A 16,236-nucleotide genomic window follows, 5' to 3' on the forward strand; every position below is an offset into this window, starting at 1 on the left:
CCCTGCCTCATGTAGTTGAAGGCTGCTATTAAATCCCCTCTCGGTCTTCTCTTCCCCAGACTAAGTAAACCCAGTAACCTCAGCCTCTCCTCGTAAGTCATGTGCACCAGCCCCCAAACTATTTTTGCTGCCCTCTGCTGGACTATCGCCAGTTTGTCCACATCCTTGCTGTAAATGGGGGCCCAAAACTGAACACAGTACTCCAGGTGTGGCTTCCCCTGTGCTGAATAGAGGGGAATAAATACCCCCCTTGACCTACTGGCAACAGACCTCCCTCATATGTCATTAGTTGTCCTGGCAAAAGGGGGACAGTGCTGGCTCATATTCAGCTTATTGTCCACTGTAACCCCAGGTCTTTTCCGCAGAGCTGCTGCCCAGCCAGTTAGCCCCCAACCTGTACTGGTGCATGGGATTGTCCTATCCTAAGTGCAGGACTTTGCACTTTAATAGAACCTACTGCTATTCCTTGATTGCATAATCAACAGCTAATTAAATTGTCTTGGTAACCTCATGAGATTTCTTTTGGCTCCAAAACCTCCAATATGTCTCTGAATCCTAACTTTACCCTCCAGTGTATCTACTTCTCCCCTCAGCCTAAGACATTACTCTTGTCCAGTTATCCTGACACTGAGCCTAATAATTAAAAACAATCTAGTCTCAATTAAAAGACATAAAAAATAAGGATCCACCCCTTTTTTGGCATTTTCTTCCAATGATTAATCTCCTTTGTCAATGTGCCTAATTTCTATCTGAAATGTATCTGGTATATCTTCCACTGGTTTTTGTTGTACCTTTCTTTGTCAGATCAAAGGGTGCCAGTAGATGTGTTGGGAGGCTGCTCCAATGTGCTGTAATTACAGCAAAATGAAGCAATCTGGATTAATCAAGTCTGCTGGAATGTGTTAACTGGTGTGCTCCAATCAGCCTCTGCATCTCATGTATCAGTGTCCCCATCCTTCAAAATGGCATTTGATGAGCTTTGGCCCCTCTGCCATTTTGAAGTGCAAGGATACATGAGACTTTGCAACACTTTAAATAGAGCAGCTCTTAGAGTCACTCTAATTAAAGTGCTCCCACCCCCACCCCTGGAGCATATGTAAAAACACTCAAAGTGTCCTTTGTCACTCACCATTTTCTTCTTACTTACACATTAAAAATAAGTTGCATTTCAAATTTAAATTAAATGAGATTTGTGTCTCTTACTATAAGGAGCCATTGAATCATTTTTGTAGTTCTTTTCTACATCCTTTAAAATATTTGTATAAGGTTATTTTTTAAAATAAAAATTCTATATGATATCTAGCCAAGTATTCTGAAACAATTTAAGTATACTACATCTGGTTTCCTATATTAATTAAGATTGTAATCTCCTTAAAATATGAAATCAGTTTTAATCTACCAGACCTAGAAACAAGTTTACTAGCAATATATACTCCTATATTTTAATATAGGAGTAAAAAGCCACCATTATTCAAGTTGGAATTAAGGTTAAAATATACATACCCGAGTCATCCCATTTGCCTTTCCTTTTTAAATCTTGGACTAATAATGATCTTATCTTTCTCTACATTCTTTAAATTTCCAAGATTTATTAACATCATGAGAGTAGCAGAAATTTCCTCAGCCCACTCCTTTAAGGCTCTTCAATTCAAAATAACCCAGTCTACCTGCTTAAAAAGGGTTGTCCCTAAATATTATGTTTTAATATTCTTGAGCTGGGGCACATACATATGTCAGATACCTTCTCTGACCCATGCTAATAGCATGTATTGCAGCAGACCCAATTAACTGAGTCTGCCAGACTGTCCTAATTAGCACATTGCAGCAACCTCTGCATCATGTGTATTCAGTGTCCTCACACTTCAAAATGGTGGTGGGGCACTTTAACTAAAGCTCATCCGATGAGCTTTAGCTAAAGTGCCCCCACCACTATGTTGAAGTGTGGGACACTGAATACACATGACACTTGCGGGTGCTTTCATTAGAACGGGTCTCAGAGCTGCTCTAATTAAAGTGCCCCTCCTCCACCCCAGAGCATGAATAAAGACTCTCAAAGTGTACTTTCCTCCTAATATAAATTATACCTACTAGTTTGTGAACTATGGTTTGTTAAAAGTATTTCTTCCAAGTATTTTTCTTTACTTTCATTTTAGTACTCATATAAGTGGTAAGATTATCAATCAGAGAGACTGCACCTTAGCCACAGAATAGGAATTGAGACAGCAACAGTTCAAGTTTCACCACACTGTCCTGTGCCTGCAGCTGAGAGTACAGACAGTTTTCCAAGCTCATTACATGTTTGGTATATCTTCTCAAATGGATAGCTTATTAGTTGCAATGATTTATATGACATGTGCATTAAACAAGAAAGAGAATGTCATATTGCTGTTATCACATGTATAGATATATTAGATAGGAATAATTTCTGGCCACTTTTTACACGAGCTGCATATAACTTTCTGACAAAAGATATTGTATCCGGGGTACAGATTTTCCTTTTCCAAATATTTTTCTCAGATGGTCCTTGTCATATTTCATAAAGAACTAATCAGAACCAAAAAGTGCACCATTCAGTGCAGACATAGGGGAAAGAGGATAAATCTAGAAATTACTGTGGCAGCTTCTGCCATCAGTGGTGATGAGTGGGTTATAAGTCAGATAATAAGAAGCTACATACTGTATTTTCTTACATGTAATGTGCACCTTTTTTGCACAAATCAGCTGCTGGAAATTGGGGTAAACATTTTAAGAGATAAAATTTGATAATAGCACCCTCTGCAGTAAAAGCATCTGTCAGAAACAGAGAAAATAATGCTGCACGTGATGCACAGGGGCAACACAGTAAGCTCTTGGGGCTCCCAGCTGCTGGATGTGGAAAATGGGAACCCTATATGTTCACTGTGCTAGCCAATGGCAGCATTACTGTTCCTTTCTGCTGGCAGAGGCTCATGCTTCAGAAACTGCCGTTACCATGTTTCCTCACCTAGAATGTGCACCCCAATTTCCCAGCAGTTGATTTTTGAGAAAAGCATACATTGCATATAAGAAAATATAGTTGCTATTGGCTTACCTCTACTGTATTTCTAAAATGGACTCAAGCCCTAGATGCCAAACCTTGAGGCTCTTACTGAGCCTCCTACTCTGAAGATAGGCCTTCAGAGTCCACAGGTGTTGCTTGCTCAGATCATGCATACAGCTGACCTGACAGGCACTACTACCTACCCACCCATTAAAGCATGAGAAAAGAAGAGAGGTTGGGCAATTTGACTCAAATGGTAGCAACATCCTGCAACTAGGGGTTAGCAGAACAGCCACAGGCTCCCCCCCCCGCCGCAGCTACCTGTGTTTTCCCTGGGAAAATATCGCATTTACTAGCATTTTTAAGGGAAGATTTTTTTTTCCCTTTATTTGGCCTTTCAAAAAACAAGGTGCACTTCTTATTTAGGGGATGTACTGTATGGAAGAAAAAATGGTATCATGTTTAAACATAAATAGAGTGAGGAAGAAAATAGTAAATATCATCAGTGTAGGAGTTAACACTGACCTTTCTGTCTAGGTGATGACTACGACTCACTGATACAAAGTCCATCTTACCCAATTATCCTGTACCAAGATAAGGCAATGTGGTTACAGTTGAGAAAAACTTCCTCCACACAACAGACCTGAAGTCTCTTCAGTCATGGGCATTAATAGAGGATGCACTTTTACTCATTTAGCTACTATTCATTTAAATATTTGTTGCTGTTCTAATTTTCCATTTTTATCCTATAATGGCTTTAATTAAAAACTTTTCAAAGGTGTAATCTTTACATTTATTTTAATCCTCCCAAAAGATTTCCCTAAACTTTCATCTTTTATCACTTTATTTTGAGGTGATAATATCAAAATGCCATTTTAACATTCCTTAAATAGTTCTAAAATGTAGGACATAAATCTTGTGAGATGTAAGTTGATCTTTGAAACATAGATTTACAGTGGATTCCTTTTTGTGTTCTTCCCTTTTTCTGAAAATAAGATTATCTTTGTCATTTAACACTGATATTAGAGCTTTCAGAGGATAGGTCTACAACAGCTCCCTGTGACTATCACAAACACCTGCTCACAGGCACCTTTCATCTACTCAGAAGTGTCTTGGTAAAGCAGCTCTGGATTTGGGGTGCTTCAGGTATTGAATCTATCCTAATGTCTTACATTTTGCAAAAGCATGTATGTTTCTACTTCATGATTCAGACCTCCACATCTTCAGTTTAGGAAAGAGGAAGTCCTTTCTTAATCACAAAATCAGGATTGAGAGACAGGAACTCTGGAGAGAATATGGGTGCTGGCATAGTCTTTGGTTTTGACAAAGTACATTTTTATTTCCTGCCTTATTTGCACCCTCCCCACAACCTCTGCCTTTAGAAGTCAGACACTAGTTATTGTCTATTTCAAATAACCAGTATGTTAGATGTTTTGAATTTGAAGAGTACTAAGTTCTCAGCATTATTATTACTTGCTTTTCATTTTAGGCTCTCTCTCTCTCTCATTGGTGCTTTCAGTACTCATAGTTTCAAGGGTCAGAAGGGACCTCAACAGATCATCGAGTCTGACCCTCTGCCCTGGATAGGAACGAGTGCTGGGATCATAATACCCCAGCCAGATATCTATCCAACCTCCTCTCAAAGACCCCCAAGGTAGGAGAGAGCACCACCTCCCGTGAGAGCCCATTTCGAAGCCTGGCAGCCTTACATTACCATAAAGTAATGCCCCCTGATATCAAGCCTGATCCTGCTGTCAATCAATTTGTGGCCATTATTCCTTATTATCCCCTGTGGTGCCCAGGGAAACAGCGCCTCACCTATTCTCCGCTGGTGCCCCGTGGTGAGTTTATAGATGGCCACCAGACCCCCTCTCACTCATTAGAGCTCTGTGGCACATTTCACTGAAATGTCTAGCCACTAAAAATCTTTCATTTATTTTTCACAGCCATTTCATTTTACTGTTGAACCCTATCTCACTTACCCACTTGGGGATGGGAGGAGTATAAATGGATGGTTCAGTCATTACCTACACCAGTACTTGAATTTTTTGTACAATCATAACTAACTATTCCTCACAACATCAGTGTGACCAAGCAGCATATTTTCCAAGTACACTGAAAAATCCAAACTTATAAAGACAAATCACCAGCCTGTTGCGCACACACACGCACACACACACACACACACAGGTGACCCTTGCCATTCACGGGGAATACATTCCCATGATCCCTGTGAATAGCGAAATCTGTGAATAGGGCACTGCGTTCATGAACACAGTCTGCGTTCATGAATGCAGTGCCCTCAGCAGCTGGGGGGCAGGGGGGCATGGCTCCAGTGGCTGAGCCTGGCAGCAATGGTGGGAGCCCAGCAGCAGCAAGGATGTAGCTCCCAAGGAGCTCCAGTAAGTGTTTAAAGTGTTTTTAAAATGCAGGTTCAGCATTCGCGAATATTCAAAACCACAAATGCTGAACCTGCGAATACTGAGGGTTTTCTGTATATAGATAGATATAGATATCGATATCTATACATAATCTATATTGATATCTAGATAGATATGTATATAGTTGCCAATGACCATGTTATTTAAATTCCATTTAACATTCTTTAAGAGTTGAAGTAATCAATACATTCTGTGTGCTAACTAAACAGTAATATCATGGGCCAAGATGTTTATTGAACATTATTGTGGGAACAGCTCATTGATGAGTTTATTCTGAGTTAATGTAGACTATAGTACTGTTCTTGTTAGTGGAATCATTCAAAGAATGGGAAACCAGCCAATAAAGCTTTCAGTGAAGTCTTTTTTGTCCATCTGTCTGTCTTGCTGAGTACACACATTAACTCACAATTCAGTTTAATAAGTCTCTCTCATGGGTATAATCACGTCAAAGAGGAAACTACAGGTAACAACTGAATTCGTTTTCTGAATGTGTTACCTTTGTGTAAAAACAGTATGTTATTGTTTCTAAATGTTGGGTCCTCTTAATAGTGACATTTTTATGTCATACTCAGAACTAGCTCAAAGGGGAGACTGTTCCACCATAAAACAAACAGTTACTCTCTCGTATTTGATCGTAAGAACAAACATATGGTATTTGGAAAAAAATGAGTTCTATAAACAAAACTTGTTTCTTTCAAAGGAAATGTTTATGGCTAAAATTACAATCACAATAGTTGAGATATATTACAGTAAAAGAGCTGTATGTTGGAGATGCCTGATCCTATGAGTTATTGAGTACCTATTGACATAAATGGGAGCTGAGGGCAGTACAACTTTGGCATACTACAAGTCCTTGAAGAGCCTTGCATCATTCCTGAAACAAAAATCAGGTGCTGACCAAGAACTTGCTAAAGCTCCATTGATAATAGTTCCCCTCTCCCTGCCTTCCAGATTTACTATGGTTGCTCTCAACTTTTCTATTGCCTTGGAGAACTAGATCACATTTTTATTATTTTTCTTCTACTCAGTGTTCTCACAATAACTAACTCTTCATGTACTTATACTATCATGCAGCAACATTCATTTAAACACTACACTTCCCCCACTTCCCACACTCCCCATCCCATGCATGCATGCACATACATGCACTTTAGGCATTCATTCACATTTCCCTTGTATTATTAGGGAAGCAAAAATATATAAATTTATTTATAGTTACTGGGACTTCATTTCACTACTCAGTAGGTATTAGGCTACTATAGTAACAAGAGCTAACTATCTATCTATCTAGCTACAAAGACAAATGCCAAAATTGTCCTCATCGAGTGACTACTACTCCTCATATTGTTGTAGAGTCCCAGGAGGCTCAATCATGGATGAGTGCTCCATTAGGCAAGACCCTGTACAAATACATCACAAAAAGTTGCAAATGTTCTGAAGAGATCTATTTAAGATATAACGGCAGTGAGAGAAAGTAACATCAAAACAGTAACATCATTGTATCAGCTTGATTTAGAAAGTCTCATTGCATTCCCAAATCTTTTAGACACGCTTTCCAACGTGCCTAGAAAAATTGGCAAGGGTCTAGCAATTGCAGTTTGCTGTGAACAGCAATGACTTAAGGCTGGGATGTAATATACACTGCAAAGTATGAATTTTTTTGGCATTTATACTAAATATATACATGCTTTGTTACCTTTGTACTAAGATCCACTGGGATTGAACAGTTAACCTTTGGTTTGGGCTAGGAGAGGTGAATACGGGCAAACAACAAGCAAGGTATAGCAGGGCAGGAATGCCAGCTTTTACCATGCTGATTGCAGAGGCATAGTCAGCCACTACTGTTGCTTTTGCAATCCCCTACAAAGGCAACCCCATGGCTGTTGCCACTATTGCCTGCCCCCAACCCATTACACAACTGGGTGATAACAGGTAGGCACTTAGGTTAGTATGAAGCAGCTCATTGATAATGGGATGGAACTGTTCACTTACCAAAGGAACATCATGGCAAAGGAAATGGAAGTCTTGACATACTGACTTTTATTAACCAGGAACTAAATATCATAGAGTAATGGGACTACATAAAAAGAATGTCCCTGCAGGTAAATACAGTGATGTACAGTGTGTCACAGAGATTGAACTAAGATAAATTTATGTAAAACATAGGAGCCTAGGCATTCGTGTGTCATCTTTGAGCCCATAATCCTTCCTGGGTCCTGTTTTAACAGTTCTGAGATCCAGATGAAGCACTCTATATCCAAAACATCTAAAGAATCTAATTCAGTGCACTTAGGAAAGATTTATGCATAATTATGACTAAGCACATCTCATTTTGTTTTTTGGACAGTGAAAAGAAGCTGTCATTGTATAAGGCAGAACACAGACTGACACTGAGGGAAAAATTGAGTTTTGAGGCAGAAGAAAGAGAGGTTTTGATGCACAGAAAGCCAGAAGGAAAAAAAGATGGAATCTGATGTTCTGTTTATTAAACAGTTATGCATTTAGGCTAGGTACAGAGGTTACACTTAATGTACTTTAAGCATGCAGAAAGTGTTTTAACAGAACAGACATTCATGGCACACAGCACTTTTAAAATGGTGGATTGTGGCCCAAGTTAACCCTGGATGGATGTGTACCAACTTACAGCAGTTTCTGTTAAAATGCTTTATTAAATGTCTGTGCCAGATCCTCTGATCCCAGCCACATGCACAGCCTAGCTGGGTGGTGGGGACAGGGGGGTTTCTGTCCCTGCAGCTGCCCCAGCCCTGCAGCATGTCACAGACTGGCCAGGAGGGTGCTGGAGAACAAGGAGTCTGGGGTCTGTCTCCTGACAGCTGCTGCTGGAGTGGCCCCTCTCCCCACCCACACCCTCCTGTGCAGACTGCTGACTGTAAGCAGCCACTGTGGGAAAAAAGGAAATAAGGGTCCTCCTGCCCTGACTATGAGGACCTCTCCACAAGTTGCTGGCTTGGGGCTCAGCTGCTGGCTTTGGCGAGTGGAGGCAGGCACCAAGCCTCCCCCTCCCCAAACTGAACAATGCATGTCTGTTCAGCTGAAACATACTGTAACTTACAGCACTTTAAATAAAGTGTGATAGTTAGAACACTTTCTGCCAGGGGCTTTTTGGACATTTGTACTTAGCCCTGGTTAGCATAACACTTTGTACTCGTTTTCATGTAAAATAAGATAAAGGTTTTTTAAATATTCAGGATTCTATCCTGCCCACTTCATCTTTACTTCTTCAATCCTCTGAAGAAGCATATACAAACACAAATTATCTTCCTCTCTCATTCTGTAAATTAAACTAACCTTATGAAATATTTTCAGCTGCGCTTTGCAAATATAAAACTCTCTCTGGATGACAAAGCTATACTAGTTAATGTTGTTACTCATCTCTGAAAATGTTAAAAAACTTTCAAGTGCTAAGCAGCATTAATGCTAAATTCCAGGCATGATATTCATTATGCTTTTGTTGTTGTTTATGCATCAGACAAAATGTGCTATGCACTTTGCACATGGAAACTAATGGATGAAAGCCAAAGGGTAATTATGTGACTGTCTTTTCCTTTCAACCTAAAAGGAAACATACTCACCGCCGTCTGCACTTAACCAGGGTAAGAGTGGTCTTTGTCTTATTAAGGGCATTTGTACACATGTTGGCACTGCAGTACGAGGCACCTTTAAAAGTGCCCGGTGCTATAGTGCGTGCATTTGTATAAATAACGAAGTGTACATCAGCACTGAGAAAATGGTGGTGGCACAAACACACATCAAGGGCATTTTAGTTCAAAAGTGTACCACCACCGTTTTCTTAACACTGACTCGCATTTTGCTGTTTATACAAATGCATGCAATGCAACACCAGGCACATCAGGTCACATGGAGAGCAGACTCAATTAATCAAGTCTGCTCCAGTGTTCCAGATCTCCACTGCATTGGAACAGACAAATGTATGTGTGCAAATGCCCTAAGGGAAAGAGAAAAAAGGTCACCACTTCTCAAAGCCATTGAAGTTATGAAGGATGGAATAGGTGGTCAGCAGATGGAAGCAGCTCATTTGACTGTGTTAGGTATAAGGGAAAGGTGTTTATACCCTCACTGAGCCAACTTGCTCCTTAGTAGCAACTTCTATGATAAGGATCTGTGTAAGACGGGGATGTAGGATATGCTGTTGACTATACTAGTTACTGTCGTCTCTTCATCCAAGAAAGCAGTTTTTCTTTCACCTTTGTACTGGCCAAGTCAAGTTCCCTCTTCGTCCACAACCTTCACCACAGCAGATCAGGGACCTCCTTGGGCAGAAAGGGAGGTAATGGCCAACTTATCACCAAAAGTCAGGAAGAGAGAGAACCTTCACTGTATAATTTATTGCCTGGCAAGATTCTCAGAGGAGTTGATAAAGCTGTAGCTTAATTAAAACTAAAGTTGCTCATCCTCCTCTGTCTGCATGGCTGACAGTCTGTCTTTCCTTCTGGCGGGTGAAGAAAAGGAAAATTTTTTAGTGTAAAATGCACCATCAGAAAGCTTTATACAGTGCACAGAGAACTTTACTGAACAAACTTTAGAGGAATGATGCTCTTTATTGTAATCCAGTAGATGATGCTTTAATTTTATGATACAGGGCTAGATACTTACATTAGCTTATCTCCATAGACTTCCTATGAAATTAGTGATTTATACCCACAAATCTGGTGCATTACTTATAGTTCTTCATGAAAAGGCTCAACTGAGCAGTTTTGTGGCTAGATTGCTGGACTTTGCCCAGGAGGTGGCAGCTGGGAAAGCAACAGTGGTGGTTGCTGTGTTTGTGCATTCTCCTGTAAATTGTCATCAAGACTTAGTGCCCTGCCTGGCCCTTAGTTACAATACTGCAAGAAATTAAGTGGTTTAGAGAAGCATAAGGTTTCATATGAAACAACATCTAAGGAAGCATAGATTCTGAGGAAGTAGGATGAACCAGTTGGTCTCTAAGGCAAGAGATGAACCTGTTGGTCTCTAAGGCTCATCCAGATGAGCAAGCACATGCCGGTTGTGGTGCCTCAAAGCAGTTTGCGATGCTGCAAGAGGCACATTAAAAACAAAATAATAATAAAAAAAAATCATGCAAGAAAAAAAGTAGTGGAGGGCATGTTCCTGGAGTGTGCCCAGAGGCAATCAGAGGCTGGGTCCTCCAAGGAGATGCTCTGGACCCCAGCCAGAGTATCTCTGGATGCCCATGCTGCTCCAGCATGCTGCCTCAGAGTGCTGGGGCAAAAAGGAGTGGGGCAAGGCTGCAGCAGTGGATTCACCCATGCTCTGTCCCCAGTAAGTAGGGACATGGGGGTAGGGGGAACTGTGGGTAGAGAAGGACTGTGGGAGTGGGAGGGATTGCTTGGGAGGGGTAGCCCCCCCAACCCCCTCCCATATGGAGCACAGCCCTCTCCAGCAACAGCAGAGCACATTGGGGTGCTCTTGCCTACTCCTGGCAGAGATCCCAGGCTGTGTGGCACCATCTCAGACCTGGGGCTATACACAGTTTCATAGTTTCTAGGGTTGGAAGGGATCTGAGCAGATCATCGAGTCCGACCCCCCGCCATGGCAGGAAAGAGTACTGGGGTCAAACGACACCAGCAAGGTGTACATCTAGGTGTACACCTACGTACATGGTGCACAGCATGGACCTATCCTGCTGGTGCACAACCTCGGGCAAAACTGGGCCACTCTTGCTGTCACCCAGGGTCCTGGCACTGCAGCCAGAAGCTGTGTGCTATTGAGACAGGCTGGGCCCTGCCTCCATGGAGCCAGCCTGGCCCAATGGCATGTGGGGCACACGGAGGCAGGACCCAGCCCAGCCTGAGGGCACACAGCATCTGCCTACAGTGCCAGGACCCTGGGTCACAGGAAGAGATGGCCCAGTTCTGTCTGAGGGCATGTGGGCCAGGCTGGGCCAGCACTATGTGCAGCTGCCAGGTCTAAGGAGGTGCTACACAGCTAGAGGGTCTCTGCCAGGAGTGCGCATGAGCACCCTGACAGCCGTTGCATGGCTTCTTCCCATTCCTCTGGTCTCTAATTTCTGCCCCTGCCCCTGGGGAAGGGGTAGTATATAGAAGGGGGTTGGGGTGCCCAAGTGACAGAGGTTGAGAGAAGGGAGGCATCTGTTCATGCTGTGTATGAGAAAAGCAGCAAATGGATTGTCAGGGAACTTCTGGGGTATTCTCACATCTGCCCTGAAACACCACCCTGTTGTTTGCTGCTTAACTACTGAGGACAGACTGAGATGCTCCAAAGGCCTGTGGCTTTATCTCCTTCACCTAGTTCTTGCCAGGTCTCAACAGAGGTGACTTTGCCAGCCAGAAGAATAACACCTTTGTCCAGTCATGCACTTAGAAAAGATGGATTTGCTTCTAGGGAAGAGGCTTGCCTGTATGGTCAAATACTCTGAAATCAGACTTGCCTTCCCTGCCAATAAGTAAATTATAAAAGATAACAAAATGATTTATTATAGTGACAAAAGGAACTTAAATCAGTAACCACATGTTGAGATATTAAAATAAAGAAACCAAAAAAAATCAAGACAATCATCTGATCTAATCCTGCATTTTAAACCCAAGAATGTAGCTTTTACCCAGCTCAACCTGTTAGATAGCAGCCCCTTCCTCTGACCTTTTCCCAGGCCCTTCTGACCTTTATTTTAGCCCAAATACTCGGCCCAGTGGCTGAGGGCCTAAAGCTTCTCCTAAATCTGGGGAAACTAAAAGACTTATTCTCAAGGCAAAGCTTAGGCATGGTTTCTTATCTGGCCATTTATACACTTCATCCAATGGATTTTTGGAGATCCCACACTAGATATATATCTCCTTTGTCCCCACAAAGTTATATTTGTTTACCAGAGAAGAAGTCTTTCCTATTCTAATTAAAACCAGCAGAATATTTATGTCCTTTCAGAGATGAAGAATACTAATCCAATATCCTGAAGATACTGCCTCTTACTCAGTTTTCCCATTGTCAGAAATGTCCTTCCTCCAAGTGGTCAGAATAGCTAGGTACTGTTCTTATGGTCTTTTCTTTTAGTATGTAAATTTGCCATTGGAAGGGCCTGGCTATTTAGCACACCCATGTTGAATGCTGATTTCCAGTGATTATCTCTCTTTAACCATTCAGGCTTTATGCCTCTCCCAGGTATAAAAAACATTATGCAATCATAGTCCTTTTATAACTTATAAGAAATGCATTTACATCAAATACCACAATTCATGTAAACATAAAGATGGTAAGGCTAAACACAGCTTGACACTACCTATATGTAGAGACTACACATGCCATACCAGGAAGACAAACTCACAGAAACATGCAACCCCTCAAGCACTGCAGGTCTCCTTTGACAGTCCCCTTGTCTTTACCACTGACAAACTAGAGGCCTAGGATACAAACAAAATGAAACAACAGTGACTTTTTTAAAACCATATTACCCATCATGTATGATCTTTGGGTGTACAAGGCTGTTGCTTTTGTATGTATGTAAATTGTTTTTGTATGCATTGGTTGAAGTAAACCCAAGGTTCCTGTGTAGTGTTACATAATCTGTGATAAAAAGACAAACCATTTTTTCTAGCCCGTATTATTCTAAGAATCTGTTTTCTCACTCTTGCAGCTAAATATTGAATTGTTTATGTAACGCCCAATTTAGATTGTAATCACCTAGGATTAAAAACCTTGTCTAATTATATGTTAGTTAAAGGGTCACACACAGCTATTGTGCTATATAGAAAAAGCAAATCACTAAAGAATCATCAGGCAGAAATCATCATCTTTCTTCTCACCACCCATGTTTAGCTTTAGCAGTAGTGATGTATGCTCTCTCCCTAAGCACTTCATTATGAAAATGTTCAGCTAGTTCCACCAACAAACATTTGTTTAATTGAAAGAACAATCATCATTACTGGACCATGTTTAAAAAAATGTCCTAGAAATAGAAATTCTATATTAGAGCATTACAAGAATCCAGATTGGATAAAATGGGAGTAACTTGGGGGCCGCGGGGGAAATCCCATTTTCGCATGATACACATTTAGACCATTAGGTTTAAATACTGAACTTCATTATTTAACATATCACTCGGTTTAGTATAGGCATACCTTGTTTTATTGCGCTTTGCTTTATTGCACTTCGCAGATATTGGGTTTTTTTACAAATTGAAGGTTTGTGGTAACCCTGCATCGAGCAAGTCTATTGGTGCCACTTTTCCAACAGCATTTGCTCACTTCGCATTTTTTAGAAATAAAGTCTTTTTTAATTAAGGTATGTACATTGTTTTTTTAGACATAATGCTATTGCACACTTAATAGACTACAGTATAGTGTAAACATAACTTTTATATGCACTGGGAAACCAAAAAATTCGTGTGACTCACTTTATTGTGATATTCGCTTTATTGCGGTGGTCTGGAACCGAACCCACAATATCTCTGAGGTAGATAACATCATGCACTATAGTGAATATGCCTTTAGCGTAGCTATGGTAACTGCTCTTGCTTAAAACAAAGCTGAGTATGTAACTTTGTTCCAAATTAGTGGATCATGATGGAGAATCCTATTAATGTTCCCGATATAATTTCTCAGAAAAAAAAAACTTTTCATTTAATGTTGAGCAGAGAGAATTTCCTTTTGGTTAGTTCTGTTCTATGCTTGCTCTGATTGTTCTACATAGAGTATATGCTACTCTTCTGGCATCTGTTCAGCAGCATGTATGCATATGTGATAAAATATGCATTTATGTGCCAAGAAGGATGTAACAGTACTGTGAAGTAAAATTCTTGGCGATGGACAATTGCACCCAAAACTGTATACTAAATCTATGAAATTGCTCACAAATCAGGTTTTAGTATACTAAATCAGGGCTATCAAACTGGTGGCTCCCTGGTTGCTACTGCCCCCACCACCCTGGTTTCAACTACAGCTGTAGTCTCCAAGCTCCCCTGGCTCCTATTGTCCTATTCCCACCCCAGGGGATAGGGTGGCATGGCATTAAACAGGAAGCTGAAGGTAAGCCTAGGAACTCACAGTGCAGGGTGTTGGGATAGATGGGGGCTCACCCATACCTAACAGTGTAGATATGTGTGTGCAGGTATGTGGTGTAGCAATGGTGGGTGGGGTGGCAGTTTCTGCTACATGTGCCCTGGGCTGCACCCATGGCTTGCTCTGGTGTTGCCCACAGGCATATGGTCCCTTCTGGTGCAGTCTGTGGGGTTTGCAGACCCCAGTCACTTTGAAGATGGACAACGCTACATTAAATACTTCCAAACCAAACATATTAGGTAAGCCAGTTGCAGAACTAACTAATGTTAGTACCAGGTATATTTTTAATTATTAGATGCTTAGCCTATTCCTGCTTAGAAAAAGTCACCTGTTTTCCAACTATAATAAGAAATGCATGATGGGAAAAAAATTACTATGGCCAAGTTTTGGGGGGACAGAACTGTCTGCACACATAAAAACTTGATGTTGCCTGTACATCCTTTCAGTACAACATCAACTAATTTGGACAAATGAATGTGTGAATATTAGTCCGAGAAATACCTTCTAGATTAGTGGTCAGCAGCTTTTTGGAGCTACCGGCCAGAACAACCCAGCTCAAGTCCAAGGCAGGCAAAAGTCCTAACCTGGGCACTTCCACTGCAGCTCTTCCCTGATCCTGCTTCTCCTTGCCCCCATTCTGTGGTGTGGGCACAATTCTGCACCAAAACCCCAGTGCACCTTTTTGCTATTGGCCCTGGTACCCGAGAACCCTCTGCTGGCCAGCCCCTGTGTAGGTCCTTGCTGCCTGGCCCCACCATGAGAACATAACTGGAGACCACAGCTCCACAGCCCAGATCCAGCTTACAAGTTATATGCTGCTGACCCCAGCCCAAGATTTTGCATACATAGACACACAGAGTTTTTATGTGGTACTGCAAGATTGAACAAAGACCTTTAACTTCTAGTTCTAAGTTTTGCCCTAAGACACAAAGCAATACAGAACTAAATGTTAGCCACTAAGAGGGTAAGAAAATTAAAGAGCATGCACAAAATGGAAAAATCTACGCATGTCATTAACCCCACTTACAGTTCCTTCACTATGCAACACTTTACTTGAAACAAGTAGTCTACAACCGAGTGCTGACTACCTAAAACTACAAGATATTAATATATTTAATTGTATGATTGGTCAGAATGCTATGGTACCAAGTGAGTTAGATCAGAAATCCAAAAGCACAAGTTGAAGATCATCTCCATTAGCTATCTATAACTGGCTACCATTCTGTTTTGTCTAGGTTACATCAGAGAAGACACAACACAAACACTTTCCAGATATTCAAAGCTTGATCCAGATCACCTATGCTTCAAACCCTAATAAAGGCCTGGGCACTTCTGAAATGAATTGACTGAAACAGATTTATAAACATTTTTATCAACAAAACAATCTATATTTTGTTCTCTAGAAAGAAAACCATGTTACAGGTGTAGTAATAATACCCGGTAGAGAAGCTCTAACACCATCTAATAGAGGGAGAACTACATAAATACATGACCAGATGATTAGATTATCATAACTTTAAAAAAAAAAAAACACCCTCACTCTCAATATACCTTGAGTAGCAAAGTCAATGTTGCAGGTGCTTGCAGTACTCTTGTGAGTAATACAATTTAATCTGGAACATGAGCAGGATGCCAGCTTTCTTGCAAGTGTGAAAAATATACCCCAGTTTCCTAGGGAATCAAGCTAACATTTTTGAGAGAAGTGGGAGGGGAGAAGGAACAG

The 16,236-nt window shown here is 41.1% G+C and overlaps 1 protein-coding gene and 1 long non-coding RNA gene across 2 annotated transcripts in view; both read right to left on the reverse strand.

Moving 5' to 3' along the window:
* Positions 1-6,550, reverse strand: part of LOC109311715 — a 20,156-nt gene extending 13,606 nt beyond the window's left edge. Inside the window, exons 1-2 of the long non-coding RNA XR_002101591.1 lie at positions 6,539-6,550; positions 3,571-3,573 (exon numbers count right to left, since the gene is read on the reverse strand). This is a non-coding gene — a long non-coding RNA (uncharacterized LOC109311715). The remainder of the gene's footprint in view (positions 1-3,570; positions 3,574-6,538) is intronic.
* The window catches only part of CSMD1 (CUB and Sushi multiple domains 1), a 1,867,828-nt gene that overhangs the window by 1,197,941 nt on the left and 653,651 nt on the right, over positions 1-16,236 (reverse strand). The window lies entirely within an intron of this gene.

This window comes from Crocodylus porosus, unplaced genomic scaffold (assembly GCF_001723895.1).
Source record: "Crocodylus porosus isolate Cpor-Errol unplaced genomic scaffold, CroPor_comp1, whole genome shotgun sequence".
Taxonomy (NCBI): Eukaryota; Metazoa; Chordata; order Crocodylia; family Crocodylidae; genus Crocodylus; species Crocodylus porosus.